Below are 15819 nucleotides of genomic sequence, written 5' to 3'. Positions count from 1 at the left end.
GAGGAGGCGAGCCCCCGACGTGCACAGCTTCTGAAAAGGCTGCAGCGTCTGTCCGGGGCCGGCTCTCCCTCCCTCCCTCCCTCCCTCCCACCCTCCCTCCCTCCCTCCCTCTCTCTAGGCCAGATTCCTGACCACAGACGCTGTGAGAGAGTCAATGTCTATTGTGCAAAGCTGCTAAGTTTTGCGAAAACTTGTTATGAGCCATTGATAACGAATACAGCTGCAAACATCACCCAACGCCTTTTGCACATGCATCTGCTAAAAATACCTGTTTTTCTTTATGCTGTTAGTGCAAGGAAACGCTGCCCCATGGGTCGCAGACTGAAATCTCCATGTTGCTGGATAGGCACTGCTTCCTCCAGCCTCCGCGTCCCGCTCCTGCTCTCCACCCTGCTCACGACCGACCAGGTCAGGGTGGGACGTCGCCGGCTGCGCTGTGGAGAGGGACAGGCCACCTCTGACCACCGGCCTGCCTGGGATGTGCTCACATCCCACGGGAGAAGCCCACTGCCCAGCCGCGCCGCCTGCTCCGGACGCAGGGGAGGACGGGCCAGGGCGTGCTGAGGGCAGAGAGCCTGCTGCTGCAAACCAGCTGCTCAGACTTCATCCCTCCACCCGCAGCTACTCCCCGTGGCAGCTTCTCCCAACCTCCATTCCGGTCGCTGGTACGTGAGTTTTCAGTGTCGGACGTTGCCCCAATTTTTGCTCCAGAAGCTAAATGGTTGGCCACCCTGTGCCATCTTCCCCTGCCCACACCACTCTTCACCTTTCCCACCGGCCCCCACTGAGTGAGGTCACAGGGGGCGGACCCCACGTCCACTGTGCGCATTACTCTCTGCACGCTGCTTTCCTGACACAGATCTTCTTCCACGGCGAATCACTGCCTTGCTGTCTGCGTAGTTTCTGGGTGCCTGTCGCGAGCACTTCTGCTGCCCCAGGACCACCTGTCCTCCTGGGAATCCGCTCTGCCTTTGTCTGGGAAGCAGCCGAAGCCCCTGGCCTCTTGCTTTATCCTCCCTGAGCCTCCTGAGAAAGGGGCAAAGGAGGCAATTTTACTTCATCAGCCACACACTCATGCCCCTTATCCCGATATGCTGCTGGATTTTTCCCATTTTTTCCTTTTAAATTTGTAATTTCACATGAGTTTGTACGTACATGAGAAACATCTTGTTTCTCTTTCATGAGGTTTTTTACCTTACTGACTTTAAAAATGCAACCAACTTTGTGTTTCTTAAAAATACTTCCTGGCCTCATCGCTAAGAAGGGACTTTCCCTCCCAACATAATATTACTCAGCAGTACTTTAAGAGTTTTTAAAATGCGTGGATCTTTTACCTGTCTGAAAGTAGTTTTTGTGAGGCTACAAATAACTAGTTTGTTTCTTTTGCTGCAAAATATAGTCCACAAAAACATGAGAACATTGTCATCCCACTGAAGAATTAAAAATTCAAATGAAAATAGCGAGCAGGCACTTTCTGCTTCCCAGAGCGGCCTGTGTGACAGAGGCTGGCATCGCCTGATGGTGGCTGGGCGAGGGGCTGTGCCCGCCTGTGTCTCACAGACAGAAACACACAGGGCACCACTGTCAGGGAGAGCGCGTGATCAGACGCCAGTGCATGCAGGCTCCGGACCAGCAGTGCTACTGTGAGAACTCCTGCAGAAGCACTCACACCAGAACTCAGGTGTGCCCACTGCAGCAGTGTGTTGAAATTCTACACAACCACAACCAAACCCGTGTCCATCACAGTGAAGCTGGTGAAGTAACCCAGTGCACATCCAGAATTTCTCACAGCCCTCACAATAAATGGAAAAGTGTGTGTGTGTGTGTGTGTGTGTGTGTGTGTGTGTAGTGAGAAAGAAGGAAGTTGTATCTATATTTATCAACATAGAGTATTCTCCAAGATCATTTCTGTGCACAAATGCAAACAGTGAGTGATAGAATCATGTAAGTAATATAATTCTGTTCTTGAAAAAATGTCGAGTTCGAAGGAAATACACCAAACTCCTCTCTGGATGGTGAGATTCCAGGTGATTCTTTTTTCTTTTTTTTTTTCTTACTCTGTCTGAATTTGGAACTTTCTGAAAGTTACAGTGAAGAAATATCATTTTAAAAATAAAAGGAATAAAGCCATTTTTCAAAGGAGCTATTAAATTGTAAAGCAGAGTAACAAGAGACCCACAGCTACCAAATTAAAAGGTTTCCCCCAGGCCGGACGCGGTGGCTCACACCTGTAATCCCAGCACTCTGGGAGGCAGAGGTGGGCGGATCATGAGATCAGAAGGTTGACACTATCCTGGCTAACATGGTAAAACCTCATCTCTACTAAAAGTACAGAAATCAGCTGGGTGTGGTGGCTCACGCCTGTAGTCCCAACTACTCAGGAGGCTGAGGCAGGAGAATTGCTTGAACCTGGGAGGCGGAGGTTGCAGTGAGCCAAGATTGCGCCATTGCACTCCAGCTTGGACCACAGAGCGAGATTCCATCTCAGAAAAAAAAAGAAGAGGAAGGTTTCCCCTGGCAGCTGGGAAAACGCCAGCTGGGACTGGCTCTGTGCGGGCCACACTCCACCCACCTCACCCTTGCAGAGGGATCCGGCTCTGGTCCCTCCATCCCTCGGGCCGCTGCTCTGCCTTTGGGCATCTGAGAACAGAGTCTGGGGGTGCAGACCCAGTATTCCCTTGGCATCCACTTCACATTCTCTCCACACCCGGCAACGTCTGTCCACAGCCTTGGGTGAGCCCCTTTACCCTCACTGGGGCCTCCAGAAGGAGCCCTGCCTCGGAGGTGCCTGAGACCTGAGCCTGGACTCTGGGAAGAGAAGAGTCACAAGCAGCACCACCCCTAGGGCGCAGCAAAGTTTCCCAGGGTGCAGTGGGGGGCCTGAGCTGGGATCTGGAAGGCTTCCTGGAGGAGGTGGCAGCTGAGCCTTGGATGAAGGGCAGGAGTGTGGGCAGGTGGAGAGGTAGCTGGTGTCAGGGCAGAGACCACGCTGAGAGTTGCCAGGCAAGCTGTCACCTGTGAATATTCCCCGAGCCCCTGCTCTGCGTAGGGCTAGTGCAAGATGCTGAGCATGACCAGGGCCAGGAAGAGACTCCGCTGGCCCTCACAGGACCCTGTGTTAAAGAGAGAGGAGGGCTGGATGCCCAGCCCCTTGGGTATCCCGTGTGGTCTGCAGGCACGAGAAGGCCTGAGGCACAGAGCAGACGCATGCGGGTGTTGGCGTGGCCTCTGCAAAGGTGTCGGTCATCCAGGACAGCGGTCGGCTTCTGCCTGGAGCGTGTGTGGACCAGAAGGAGAAAGGAAATCTTGGAGGGAGGGAGTGGAGAGAGGAGTGAGACCGCAGAAACGTGCTGGGGAATCTCATCAATCACATCATGCCCCGCTGTTAATTACACACGAATTAAATTGGCACTAACTCAAGCAGAAAGCTCTCATGTGACATCTCTCCACATTCCTCGCGGAGGTGCCAACTTGCTCTAATTAGTGCCAGCATTCCCCGGCCTTTGTCGGTTCTGGAACCCAGCTCCTTGCTCGGGCCTGGCCTGTGTCTCGGCTTCCTCAGCCCCCGTGACCACTCATCCACGAAAATGAAGTCAGTGACTTTCGTCTTTAGAGTCCGCACTTGGAAATCCCTGAATGTGGAGGAATGGAATCCAGGCCAGGGAGAGGGTGGGAGGCGAACCTGCCTCTGGCTGGGGGCTGTGGCTGAGAGGGCAGGGGAGTGGGGGCCGAGGGGAGCGGGGGGCCGAGGGGAGCGGGGGGCCGAGGGGAGCGGGGGGCCGAGGGGAGCGGCGGGCCGAGGGGAGCAGGGAACTGAGGGGCTCCTGGGAGTTGCAGCCTCTCCACTCCGTGGCCCGCCTGGGTCCTGAGGTCGGGGACTGTGTGTCTTGCTGCTGCTAAGCTGCCACCAGGAGCCACATCACGGGCGATGTCCAGTGCAGTGGAAGCGTGGGAGTGCCACCCCCTCCACGTGGTACCCAGCCAGGACCTCTGGAATCGGAGGGCCCCTGAGCTCCAGCCACCAGGGCCAGTGGTCACCCACCCTGCCACGTTCAGGGCACCGCCAGCTCACGGGCCTGCCGCCGCCCCTTCCAGTGCCTTTCTGGGGAGGAGGTAGCAGGGGTTCTCCGGCTCGCCAGCTCCCCCGGTGATGCTGGTGATTCTTCCCTCTCAGCATGTCCGTTTGCTGCTTTAAAAGCTGAACCTCCAATTTTTCCCGGTCGGCTCCTCTTCCAACTGTCTATGAAAACGTGACTGTCCCTAATGGAAATGGCCTTGAATAACTGAGGGGAGCTGGAACAGGGGCCGCGGAGGCTGTGTTTAGTGTAAAGGGCAAACCAAGCTCTAGTGTGGTCAGGGCTCTGCCCAGCCCGAGGCTCAGAATGCTCCTGGAGTCTGGTCTGGGGCAGGTGGAATAGAAGCCCCGTGCTCTGAGCCTCTGCGTTGGGCCCCTGTCCTCACCCCACACTCCCCTGAGCCTGCCCCACTGCACTGGGCCTCGAGGGCCGGCTGTGTGAGGACAGGGTCCCAGCTCCATCTGTCCTGGTGCTGCCGCCTGAGGCCTGGGCACTTCTCAAGGGGTGCTCCTCCTCCTCCACCTTCAGGGCCGAGGCTGCCAGTCAAGCCCCCAAATCCATCTGCTTCCCACCCCCTCTCACCACCCGCAGCCCAAAGCCTCCCTGCCCTCACCCACCCTTGCTCATCCTCCCCTCTGGCTTCTTCCTGTCTGACTTCCTTGCGTATGCCAGGCATGCCCCTCAACAGACGCACAGACATTCCTCTGTCCTTCTCAGTGTTCCCCCAGGCTGTGCCATTGCCCGGAGTAAAACAAACTCCTGACTGTGATCTGTGATCCTGGCTTTTTTTGCAACATGGGCTGGCCAGCGCCCGTGGCTATCAGCCTGACTCTAAGGGCACCTCCTGACCTCCCGGACACGTGCCATTGCATCCATGCCGAGGGCTGGGAGCAGGGCTAAGTGGCTACCAGGGGTGTCAGCCCTGGCTCTATCAGAGGATGCGGGAGCTCCTCCTTCCGACCGTGAGTGGACGCTGTCCCTGAAAAAATGTCCCGATTGAAGTCGGTATCATGACCTCCTGCTTCAGAAGGAAGAGGCTCCATTGTTTGCAGCAACCACATACTCAGCTGCATTTGTGTGAGGTTGGGCTGAGAGTGGGGAGTGGGGAGACAGGGAGAGAGGGAGAGGGAGACAGAGGACGGGGAGGGGAAGCAGGAGACCGCCAGCCCCCAGGAAGCCTGTGCCGAGCAACGTTTCACACCATCTCTGGTTCTGTAAACCCACAGGGAAAATTCCAAGCAGTCACTAAAACTGCTCTCATCACCACAGGCCATGCCTACACCTGCCCACTCCTCCCAGGTGGACCTGCTGCTGGCAGAGGGGCACAGGGTCAAAGCCCAGGCTGGCTTCTGTGGGAGTCTGTGGTGCACCCGGGCACTGAGGGACGGGCAGTGGCTGGGGAAAGCAGCTCAGGTGCCCAGGGCCACTCAGCTGCAAGCTTCCTTCCCACCTGCCGGGGACTCTTTCAGGAATTGCTCAGGAAAAACAAAACAGTTTCCAACCAAGAGGAGCTTTGCTGGCAGTTCTTAAAATACAAATGTTTACCCTTGTAGCGGGATAAGTTTACCATTCAAAATGAAGTCTCGTTTGCCTCTGAACACAAGAATAAAGCAGTATGGTTGGTTAGAACAAAGTCACTCAGAGGGGCCCTGGCCGACTGATGTTGACATCCACGGCAGGCAAATGCAAACGACCCTCCACTGCGGAGGGGAAAAGGCGGGCCGCGGTATGAATTTCAGGCTGATTTGCACCAAGAGAAAAAAAACCTTCGACCTAAGGAGATCACTTTCCAACGATCAGGGTTACGACCCACTTCAAAGCTATTATTCACAAAGAAAGTACAGCAAATAAATGACACTCAGCTACACACACAGCTGGAAACACTACAAAGAAAAATCCACAAAAATCCAATGAGTGGAGACGTCTCTCAAACCTTAACAGATCGAGTAGATTACAAAATGATTAAGAATTTAGAATATGAGCAAAATGAAATTAATGAGAAGTTCAAACATCTTGTGTTAAGAATGTATCTTGCGTATGGAAAATACACCCATTTAAATACCCAGGAAATATTTACAGACATACACCATGTGCTGGACTTGTGAGGTCTCAACATTTTGTATCATGTGCCCTCAATAGGGATGGATACCTACTAATTTACTTATAAATTATCATTCACAATATATGATATGGATATGTAATACAGCATGTCCATCATAAAGCACGTGCAATGGCTGACATCTGAAAAGCTGGGATAACACTCTGCATGTGCAGAAGCTTCATGATTTTTTCCTTCTAGTGGACTGATGTGTGCACCTGCTGGAAGGCACACCTTACTTAAAATACATAAAACACTATTTTTCTTTTTTTGCAGCCAGAATAACACTTTACTAAAATCTGCCAAACACATTATAAAATAAAGAAAAACTGTATATTTTTGATATAAACATCTTAAGCAAAATATTATCAAGTAAAATTTATTAGTAATTATAAAACAAAATCCCTGAGTCATTCACTCTAAGAATGCAAGGATGGTTCAATGTTCAGAAATCTATTAATTTCACATATTAATAGGAAAAAGGAGAAAAGCATGTGTTCATTGCAGTGCTTTTGACAATATTAGAAAATTGGATATGGACCAAGTACCCATCAAAGGTAGAGAGGATGAATGAATGATAGGCCATCCTCATGATGCCCTGCTGTGCAGCTACCTAAAAGAATTAGAGAGCTAGATGTCCTGTATCGAAAAAATTTCAGCATTAATTATTAACTGAAAATACAAAGCAGAAAAGCAGCATATTAATATATAAATACAGGCGCCATAGGATAAAACACTGTATTTATATCTAAAGATGATGTATAATTTATATATAAATTGCATATGCATAATTCACAATTGATACATAAGATAAGATATAATTTACATCCATAATTTATATGCATATGTGTGATTTTCCCTCATGCAGTCCAGGCCTCAGCAGCCTGGGACACAGCAGAAAGCCAGTCTTACTGTTCTACCCAAAAGATGCCCTAAGCCCTCACCCAGCCCCCCTGCCAGATAAGCTGCTCTCCAGAGGTCTCAGGCCACTGGCAGGAGGCTCTGCCCCGCCCTGGCAGCCTGCTGTGCGGCCGCTGGACAGACACCACTCTCCGAGGGAGGGTCTCTGTTCTTCTCTCGTCCGGGGTGGCCTTGCCACAGAGCACAGTTCAGGCCTGTCTCACCTGGATGGGCAACGCGCACCTGTCCCTGGTTCCAGTGGGACCGGAACCCTCCTGGAAGCAGGAGTTGTGTCTATTGTTAGAAGGGTGCCTGTGGCCCTCAGGTGAACCCTGGGCCCTTGTGTGTGTAAGTGTTGACACCCTTGCCTTTCTGGTCCCACGCTAGACCCACAGGACTAGCGACATGCCGAGCAACAGCTTGCGCCAGAGACTTCCCTCCTCCCTCCGCCCTCCTCCCGCTCCCTCCTCCAAAATCACACACAGACCTCCCGCCTCCCTCCTTCCCATCCAAGAGGCCTCTTCATTTCTGTTGGTAACATTGATCACCACATTGGATGGCCAGCCACGGATGCTCACAGCCCCCTTCCAAGGGGAGTCCCCTGAGCCTCACCCAGCCTGGGCCTCTTCTGGGAGCACCCGCCGGGAGTCAGGACCTTGCCCTGGGGGAAGATGGAGGCCACTGGCAACCTCCTACATGATCAGGAAGTCCAGAACAGAGGAGAGAGCCATGATCCAGGCAGCCCGTGGTTTTCATGGTCTAGAATCTGGCATTAGAGAAAGGAAGAACCAGTGACGAGGACCACAAACAGGGCCCCAGAACATTCCGCCGCGGCAAGGGCAGGGACAATTTGGGGAAAACGACCTCGAAACATCTTTGCTCAGGTCCACGGTCCTCGCCCGGGCCTTGGCCTGGGCATTCACCAGCCGAGTGTGCTGTCTCGAGCCCCTGCGGCTGTCTCGGTGCCAAATCCCCGCCCAGGGGTTTCTGCAGGCCTTGTCGGGGGAGCGACTCCTGAGCTCACAGCGTCTCCATAGCCTCTGCAGGGGTTGTGGCTGTGAGCGCGGCTCCCATCGGCTCCACGCGCCTCCCAGGATCCCCACACGCCTGCCAGGCTGGACGCACCCAGCATCGCTGCGGCCACCTGGACCCTCACGTGGCAGGAAGTCAGGGAGGCTCCACGCCCCCTCAGCCCAGACACCAGGGCCCCCGATGGGCCCAGCATCCTGGCTGCCTCCACCCCAATTCACCCCAATCGGAAGGCTAAAGAGGCAGGGGGCCGCTGCCTGCCGGGCAGAGCTGAGACTCGGAGCAGCCCGAGAAGAGAGGGAGGCCCAGGCCCTCAGCAGGACCCGAGAGGCCAGAGGGAGGGCGCGGTGGCCAGCGGCAGGAGTCGCTGGGGAAGCAGCCCTTGCTCTCGCAGCCACTGCAAACGTGTCGTAAATGCCACTGAAGATCTGAATCATCACTGCGCAGCCTCGAAAGCCTGCATCCATCATTCCACCAGCCGCAACCACGGCTGAAGGCGCAGTGACCACGCTCAGGATATCACTGCCTGTCACCCGAATTACGCCCCAACGAGGATACAAATGGCTTTCTGGAAGGCAGAGACCATCCAACGCAGCACATTGCTCCTCGCTGCCCGGGTGGAGCAGGCCCAGTCCTCTGGGCGCTGCTGGCTGCAGGCCGGCTCTCCTGATCACTCCCACGAATGAGGAGGTCAGGATGCTGCTGGGAATGTTGTGAATGATGACTTCTGTCATTGTCATTCCAGTGGCAATGCTTGCTTTTCTCTTTCTTTCATTTATTTAATTTTTATGGAGTTTCCCTCTTGTTGCCCAGGCTGGAGTGCAGTGGCACAATCTCGGCTCACCGCGACCTCCGCCTCCCGGGTTCAAGCAATTCTCCTGCCACAGCCTCCAGAGTAGCTGGGATTACAGGTGCCCGCCACCACACCCGGCTAATTTTGTGTTTTTGGTAGAGACGGAGTTTCTCCATGTTGGTCAGTCTGGTCTCGAACTCCTGACCTCAGATGAACGACCTGCCTCCCAAAGTGCTGGGACTGCAGGAGTGAGCCATCGTGCCTGGCCAGTTTCCATTTCACGTGGTTCCAATCCATGCTGTCTGAGGCAGCTGGCCCTCCTCTCCCAGGTGGGGAACCTGCTTATGTGGCCTTGGAGCAGGCGCTGGGAGTTCTCTCCAGGTGTGCCCTGCCCGAGGGTGTCTGGGCTGGCTTGGGCCCCAGCCGGCAGCCCTGGAGGCTAAACCTGGGCCAGACTCCCTGTGTGTGCCCAGGGGCAGTGGGAGTGGCTCAGCACCCACTCTGCAGGTTTCCCGGGTCAGACCCCAGCTCTGTCCCTCAGCTCTGTCCTGGCGGGGAGTCTGGCCACAGCATCCTTGCTAGCCGTCTTCCATTCCGTGCCAGGCAGCCCGGAGGCTGATTGGAGGCCCTCACCTTCTCTTCCCAAGCCTCGCCTGCCAGGGCACAGGTGCCCCTTTTGGGGCCATGAAGGTGAGCGCGACCTGCCAGTCCTCACCGGTGTCTAACCCTCCACAGCACTTCTTACAGCTGCAGCGACACAGGGGGCGCTCAACAAACACCTTTTCAAATAAATATTCGAAGTTTCGATAAATAGAAACCTGCTGTGTCAGGAGAAAATACATCCCCCAACCTGCTCCCGAGGGGCCGCACCTACAGTCGAAGCTTCCACCAGGACCCTCCAGGGCAGCTCTTCCCGATCTCCTGGGGGTCCTGCTGCTCACACTTGTCCCCAGGTCTATGCAGATTCTACCCTCCAGGGCCCAAGGCCTTGAGCAGACCCCCGAGTGGCTGCAGCCCCCCCGCCGCCCCTACTCAGTGTCCGGCGCAGCTGTTTCAGCTCTCTGACCCGCCGGGCAAACCTGCCAGTGTGTGCCTGTGTGTGGCAGAACGAAGCTGACCCTGTGAGGGTCCCTGTGTCTCCACCCAGCCACCCCTTCATGGCACCCAAACCTCTCTGGTGCTGCTGCCCGGATCCCGTCACAGCCCTCACTCCAGCCTGGCCCCAGCCCCGTCCTGTACGGAGGGCAGGGCTGGTGCACGGGGGGTCCCCTTCTCCTGCACAACGGGCCAGTCTGTCTCTAGATCTGGGTCCCAGGGGTAAGGGCAGAAAGCACAGCGGTGTGGGGCACTGGGTTGGGTAGGCAATGGTCTCTTTCAGTCCATGCTCACGGAGAGGTCTCATCTCCCAGGGACCTTTGCTGGCCGCAGCAGAGGACAGCCGTGTCCAGGATGCTCTGGTTCCTCCGGGGAGCCAGCCAGGCCCCCAGATGGGGCCCCATGGAACCCTACTGCCTGCCCAGGGGACAGTCGGTCCTTGTGGTGATGGCACAGAGCACAGGGATGGAGATAGGCTGCAGCCATGTGCTGAGGACGAACGGGCAGGGGAGGCAGCCGCGACACTCGAGGACTTGGCCCCAGGCAGAGTCAAAAGAAGCCTCTGGCTGAAAATGAAGGTTTCTGCGAGCACCCGGATGTTCAGTCTACACGGCGTCCCCGGGTGGAGCCTGGAAGTCCCTGCTGAATGGAGCCAGTGGTCCCACCCCAGGCAGGAACCTGGATTTCACCGGCAGAGTGTGTCCCCCTTGAATTTCCAGTCTGAGCCAGTTCTATTTGCACATCCTGGTATTGACCTTGCGTGATTTCTCCAGCCTTTGCTCAAACCGCCGTTCCAGTTTGTCCCCCTGGCGAGGGGGCGTGGCAGCCGCCCCTCCCGCGGTGTGTGCGGTGAAGGGCAGTGTGGGGCCAGCGAGCCCTGGAACACTGAGCTGCTCTTTCCTCCCAGGCTCGAGGACGGCTCCACTGCCAGGGGGCAGGGGGACAGGCAGGCGTGGCGCCAGGCCAGATGGGGGCTGTCATTGTTGCTCTCCACCGAAGGGGAGCTCGGGTCCCAGCACAGGGCAGTGGCTGTTCCGAAGGTGAGAGACAAAGGCTCCCGCAGGGATGCAGAGAGGGGTAAGGCCGTGGTCCCGCGGGCCCAAGGACACAGGGGACGCCATCCTCGCAGCGCCAGCAGGGGTGTGCTGTGGGTCTAGTGTCCCCAGCGGTCCCCCCACCGCCCATCTTTCACCTTCTTCCCTAACGCAGGACCAGGCGACGGCCCGGGGAGGCAGGCAGGGGAGGAGCTGGTGCCTGTGCCCGCTGTCCTCGGGGCACGAGAAGGAGCAGGAAGCAGGGTGACCCCCAGCCGCCCGGGGGTGACGTGCACCTCCAGACAGGCTGATGGCTGTCCTTGGACATCGGGTGAGCTGACGGCTGGTCGCTGCCCCGGCCACCCGCCAACCCTGGCAGCTGCTGAGTGACAGCTGCCCCTGCGCTCTTCCTCCAGGAGTGTGGCAGAGATGACTGGGCTGATTTTCCTGGAAGCGTTTCTGCTGACCCCACTGAAATGGACAGGCAGGCAGCTTCCCACCTCCGCCCCTCACCCCGGGACAGCAAGGCCAGGGCCAGGGAAGAGAGTCTTCCAGAAAGTCACACACCCAGCCCAGGATGCGGCTGTGCCCTGCCTGGGGGTCTTCTCTGCAGGGCCCGATTAGCCCTTCAAGGCCCTTGGGTTCTGGAAAACCACAGGAGGTGGCGGCTGTGGAGGGGATGTCCTCCTGAGGCCCACAGGCCTAGCCCTGGCTCACGGTGGGAAAAAGTAAGTCCCTCCCACCCTGGCCTGCCTCCTAGAGTGCCCTGGGTCAGGGCTCGGCAAGCTGCTGCATCCCGAGGGCCAAGACTGGGCCCCTGTCTTCTCGAGCATCTGCATGAATCACCCTCCCCTTCCCTGTCCATCCCGGGCCCAGGAGAAGCTGCAGCCACAGGGGGACAAACCGCACCTGTGCTCCGTGCCGCCCGCGCCACACCTGCCCGCCAGGGCCCTGAGCCTCGGCCGCAGCCTCAGGCCCCAGTGACAGCCCCTCCCTTGGTCCTGCCAGAAGCTGGGCCCTTCCTGGGATGGGCTGTCCCCAAGGTGGGGGCTCCCCTCCACCCCAGCCTCTGCACCAAGTTCCAGACGTGCTGCCCCACGTCTCCTGGAAGACTCTGGCTGTCCGGGCAGATGTGTCCGGCATGGCAGCCTCCCCACCCAGCCCCGTGCCCGGAGAGCCTGGCCTTGGATAAGCAGCACGTCCCAGGGTCAACCCCGGGACACCCGCTGCTCTCCCAAGTTCTAGTATTTTCCTTCACTCAAAGTAATGGATGCCTTTTCCTTACAATTCCATTATGAAAAGAAGTTGTTCAGGGGTCTCCCGCCAGAACAAAGCAAGCCCCCAGTGGGCCGTGGGGTGGCCTGCTGTCTCCCCTGGACACGTGCACTGGATCTCAGGGTCGACACGGCTGGCGGGGTCCCCAGGCGGTCAGCACCCTCCTGGCCCCACAGGAAGCGGATGGGAGCACCACAGCCTCACTTCCGGTCCCCCCGAATCACCTGGCGTAGTTTTAGCTTACAAATGTTAGAAAACTGCCCGTGAGAATACTGTCCCTGTGTGAGGAGACGGGTCTTGCTATTCCTGGCCCTAATGTGTCCAAGGAAGCGGGGGTTGGGCCTCTGTCCCCCTGGGGTCCCCGGCTGCCAGCCGGCTGCACCTGGGTCCTGCCCTCCAGGGAGAAGGGGCCACTCCCAGCTCCGTGTGTGGAGCTGTGTCCAGCGCTGGTCTGAGCCCTCAGCTCCGCTGAGCCCAGGTCTGTGGGTCTTTGAAATCCCAGATCTCATTCTGGCCTGCGTCCTGGGAGGCGGCTGTGCGTGGCCGGCATGCCTCCGGGAGGTAATGGCCTGTGTCGCTGGTGTGGCTTCATGATGGAAGTCCAAGGTTTTACAGGATGAAAGGAATTGGGGCCCATGCATGCAGATGTTTACCCAATACACGCAGGGACTGTCGAGACCCAGACAGGGGAGCACAGAGAGCAGCAAAGGGGCCACTGGGGGTGGTTCTTCTGACAGTCCCTGCCCCTCCGAGCTCCCAACCCTCCCACCCAGCCCCTCCGAGCCTCCCCCGTCCCTCCGAGCCTCCCCCGCCCCTCTGAGCCTCCCCAACCCCTGAGCCTCCCCCAGCCCCTCTGAGCCTCCCCCAGCCCCTCCAAGCCTCCCCCGACCCCTCCAAGCCTCTGGATCTCCGAAGGGATCCTGGTGGCTCCTCTCTGGGCTACCAGAGTTCCCAGCACCCAGCACCCTGGAGCCCAGGGCATGGTAGCACCCACTACCCAGACCTGCCCCACGTCAGGGGCACCTGGACTGCCCTTCTGACCTTGATGTGATTTGTTTTGATCAGCTGGTTGTTCACCTTGCTGAGTCCGACTGAGCAGTCAGAAGGGCACAGAATGCTGCAGGATTCCGCCTGGACGGTGATCAAGACACAGCACAGGCTGCTCACTGTGTGGACAGGAACACGCCCCTCACAGGGTGCTGGCTGTGTAGACAGGAACTCGCCCCTCACAGGGTGCTGGCTGTGTAGACGGGAATGCGCCCCTCACAGGCTGCTCTTCCTCCCCAGGGGAGCCCCAACCGAGACGGGACGTTCCTGCCAGCTTTTCCTTCATGGTCTGCCTTTGAGTAACGTAATGTAAACCTGCCTGCTCCAAGCTGCAAATTCACTTCGGTAGACAGAGAAACCCCACAGAGGAAACACCCTTGCCCCTAAGCAGAAGACATGGGTACATTCCGGCCTAGACAGCACGTTCAAAATTAGATGCAGACTTTCACCTGATTCTTTCTGAATACTAGAAAAGCAAAACCATGACATGCACATCCCAGCCTCCAGGGAAGGCGGACTTCGGCTTCTGGTGAGTCGTGCGTAAACGAGACCTCTTCAGCTCGGAAGCCTGGTGGGGCAGTCCCAGGGTGGCTTGGAACCACACGGGCCGGGCTCAGAGGTCCTTGAGCACCACTCACTGACGCACAGAACTTCAAGTGAGTGTCTCGTCTTCTTTGAGACGGTGATTTCCTCAATAAAAAGGGGGAGGCTCATTCGTGCCTTCCTTCGACAGCAAATGGAACTTGAGTGAGGCCGCAGTGCAGCCGCGCGCGGCGGGCCGAGGCAGAGCGGTTCTGCGTGCGCGTGGTGCCAGGCTCTGGGGTCCTGCCGGGAGGGAGCGAGCGCCGGGGTTCGGCGGCGGAGGGCCCGTTTCCCGCTCCGCAGCTTCTGTCTTCCTGCGTTTCACCTGGCGGAAGGGCTGCGGGGGGGTCTCCGCCGGTGTGGCCGGCCACGCGTCCCACCGTAAGGGCTCCATATTTACGACCCCATCTCTTCCCAACGCATTCCACCTCCAATACGAGCACACTGGGGGCCGGAATCTCAGCAGAGGAATTGAGGGGGACACGTTCATACCGCAGCACCCCATTCCGGACACCTCACCGTTTGTTTAAGCAAATCCATTTTTATTGGCCCTCCTCGTGTGTCCCCCACATTCAGCCCGGACTCCAGTGTCCGTGGACTCGGCTCTCCGCAGGCGCTCCTCTCCGTCCGCTTGTCTCCATTCCCGCCCCAGGCGTTCCTCTGTCCCATGGTCTCCATTCCTCTCCGTCCCAGTCTCCATTCCTGCCCGGGTGCTCGTGTTAATTCTTGCTCATGCACAGCTCCTTTAAGTCAGTCAACAATGCTGACGTCATCGTGCCAACAGAGATCGAGGGGACCAGTCACCAGGGGTATGTGCCCAAGAGGCCTTATGCGGATGCGTTCCTGAGACGCGTGGGGCAACCCTTGGAACGTGTTCTCTTCGCTGCCAGCCTGGCCAAGCATGCTGACCCCTCGACGGACCTGCCGGACACGCGTGGGGTGCTCCGGGCCCGCCTGTTCCGTGAGTCCTGCGCGTTTCACCGGGGCTGCGCCGTCAAGGACCTCAGCCGCCTGGGGAGGGACCCGAGGAAGCCTCTCGTCCTGGGCAACGCGCCTGCGTCTGACGCCTTCCACCCTGAGAATGCGGTGCCCGTGCAGTCCTGGTGTGATGACTCGGCAGACGCCGCGTTGCTGAACCGGATCCCAATCTTGGAGGAGCTGCGCGGAGCAGAGGACGTCTACACCATCCCTGGGCGGCACGTCTACACCAGCCCTGGGCGGCTGCGGGCCCCTGAGCCTTCCCCGCTTCCAGGCGGCGGCCATCCCAGCAGGGGCGTGTCCCACACTGTGCCTTGGTGATCGGCGTGGCAGGGTGCGAGCCAGAGCGCCTCACCCACGGCCGTGAGAAGTGGCTGGAAAGGGCTTTAAGGCGAGCGAGGCGCCGCGCGGGCAGGTGCCAGGCCAACGGCACCCGAGCCGCCTGCCGCCAAGTCGTCAACGTGTGTGTGCGGCTGAGTGTGTGTGTGTGTGTGTGTGTGTGTCGCCATGAACTGCGGCTCCAGCAGTGTTTCACCTGCACTCGCACTCACACTCATACACTAACACACACACTCCATACTCGCACTCACTCATACTCACACTCACAGTCACGCTGACACTTGCACTCACACTCGCACTCACACTCACAATCACACAGTCACCCACTCAGTTGCACTCACATCCACGCTCACTGACTCACTCGCACTCATTCACACTCACACTCATACTTGCTCATGGACTCACTTGCACTCACACTCATACTCGCACTCACACACCACACTCGCACTCATACACTCGCACTCACACTCCATACTTGCCCTCACACTCACAGTTGCACTCACACTCATACTTGGACTCACTGGTACTCTCACACACACTCGCACTCACACTCACACTCGCACTCACACTCAT

General features: G+C 57.6%; 1 pseudogene; it reads left to right on the top strand.

Annotated features, from left to right (window-relative positions):
- The first annotated feature begins 14661 nt into the window (after window positions 1-14661).
- Window positions 14662-15524, top strand: LOC141584510 (carboxy-terminal domain RNA polymerase II polypeptide A small phosphatase 2 pseudogene; annotated as a pseudogene).
- The last annotated feature ends 295 nt before the right edge of the window (window positions 15525-15819 follow it).

The sequence above is a fragment of the Saimiri boliviensis genome, chromosome 5 (genome assembly GCF_048565385.1).
Source record: "Saimiri boliviensis isolate mSaiBol1 chromosome 5, mSaiBol1.pri, whole genome shotgun sequence".
Taxonomy (NCBI): Eukaryota; Metazoa; Chordata; class Mammalia; order Primates; family Cebidae; genus Saimiri; species Saimiri boliviensis.
Note: the sequence above shows the minus strand (reverse complement) of the source record. Positions and strands in the feature narration are given on the sequence as shown.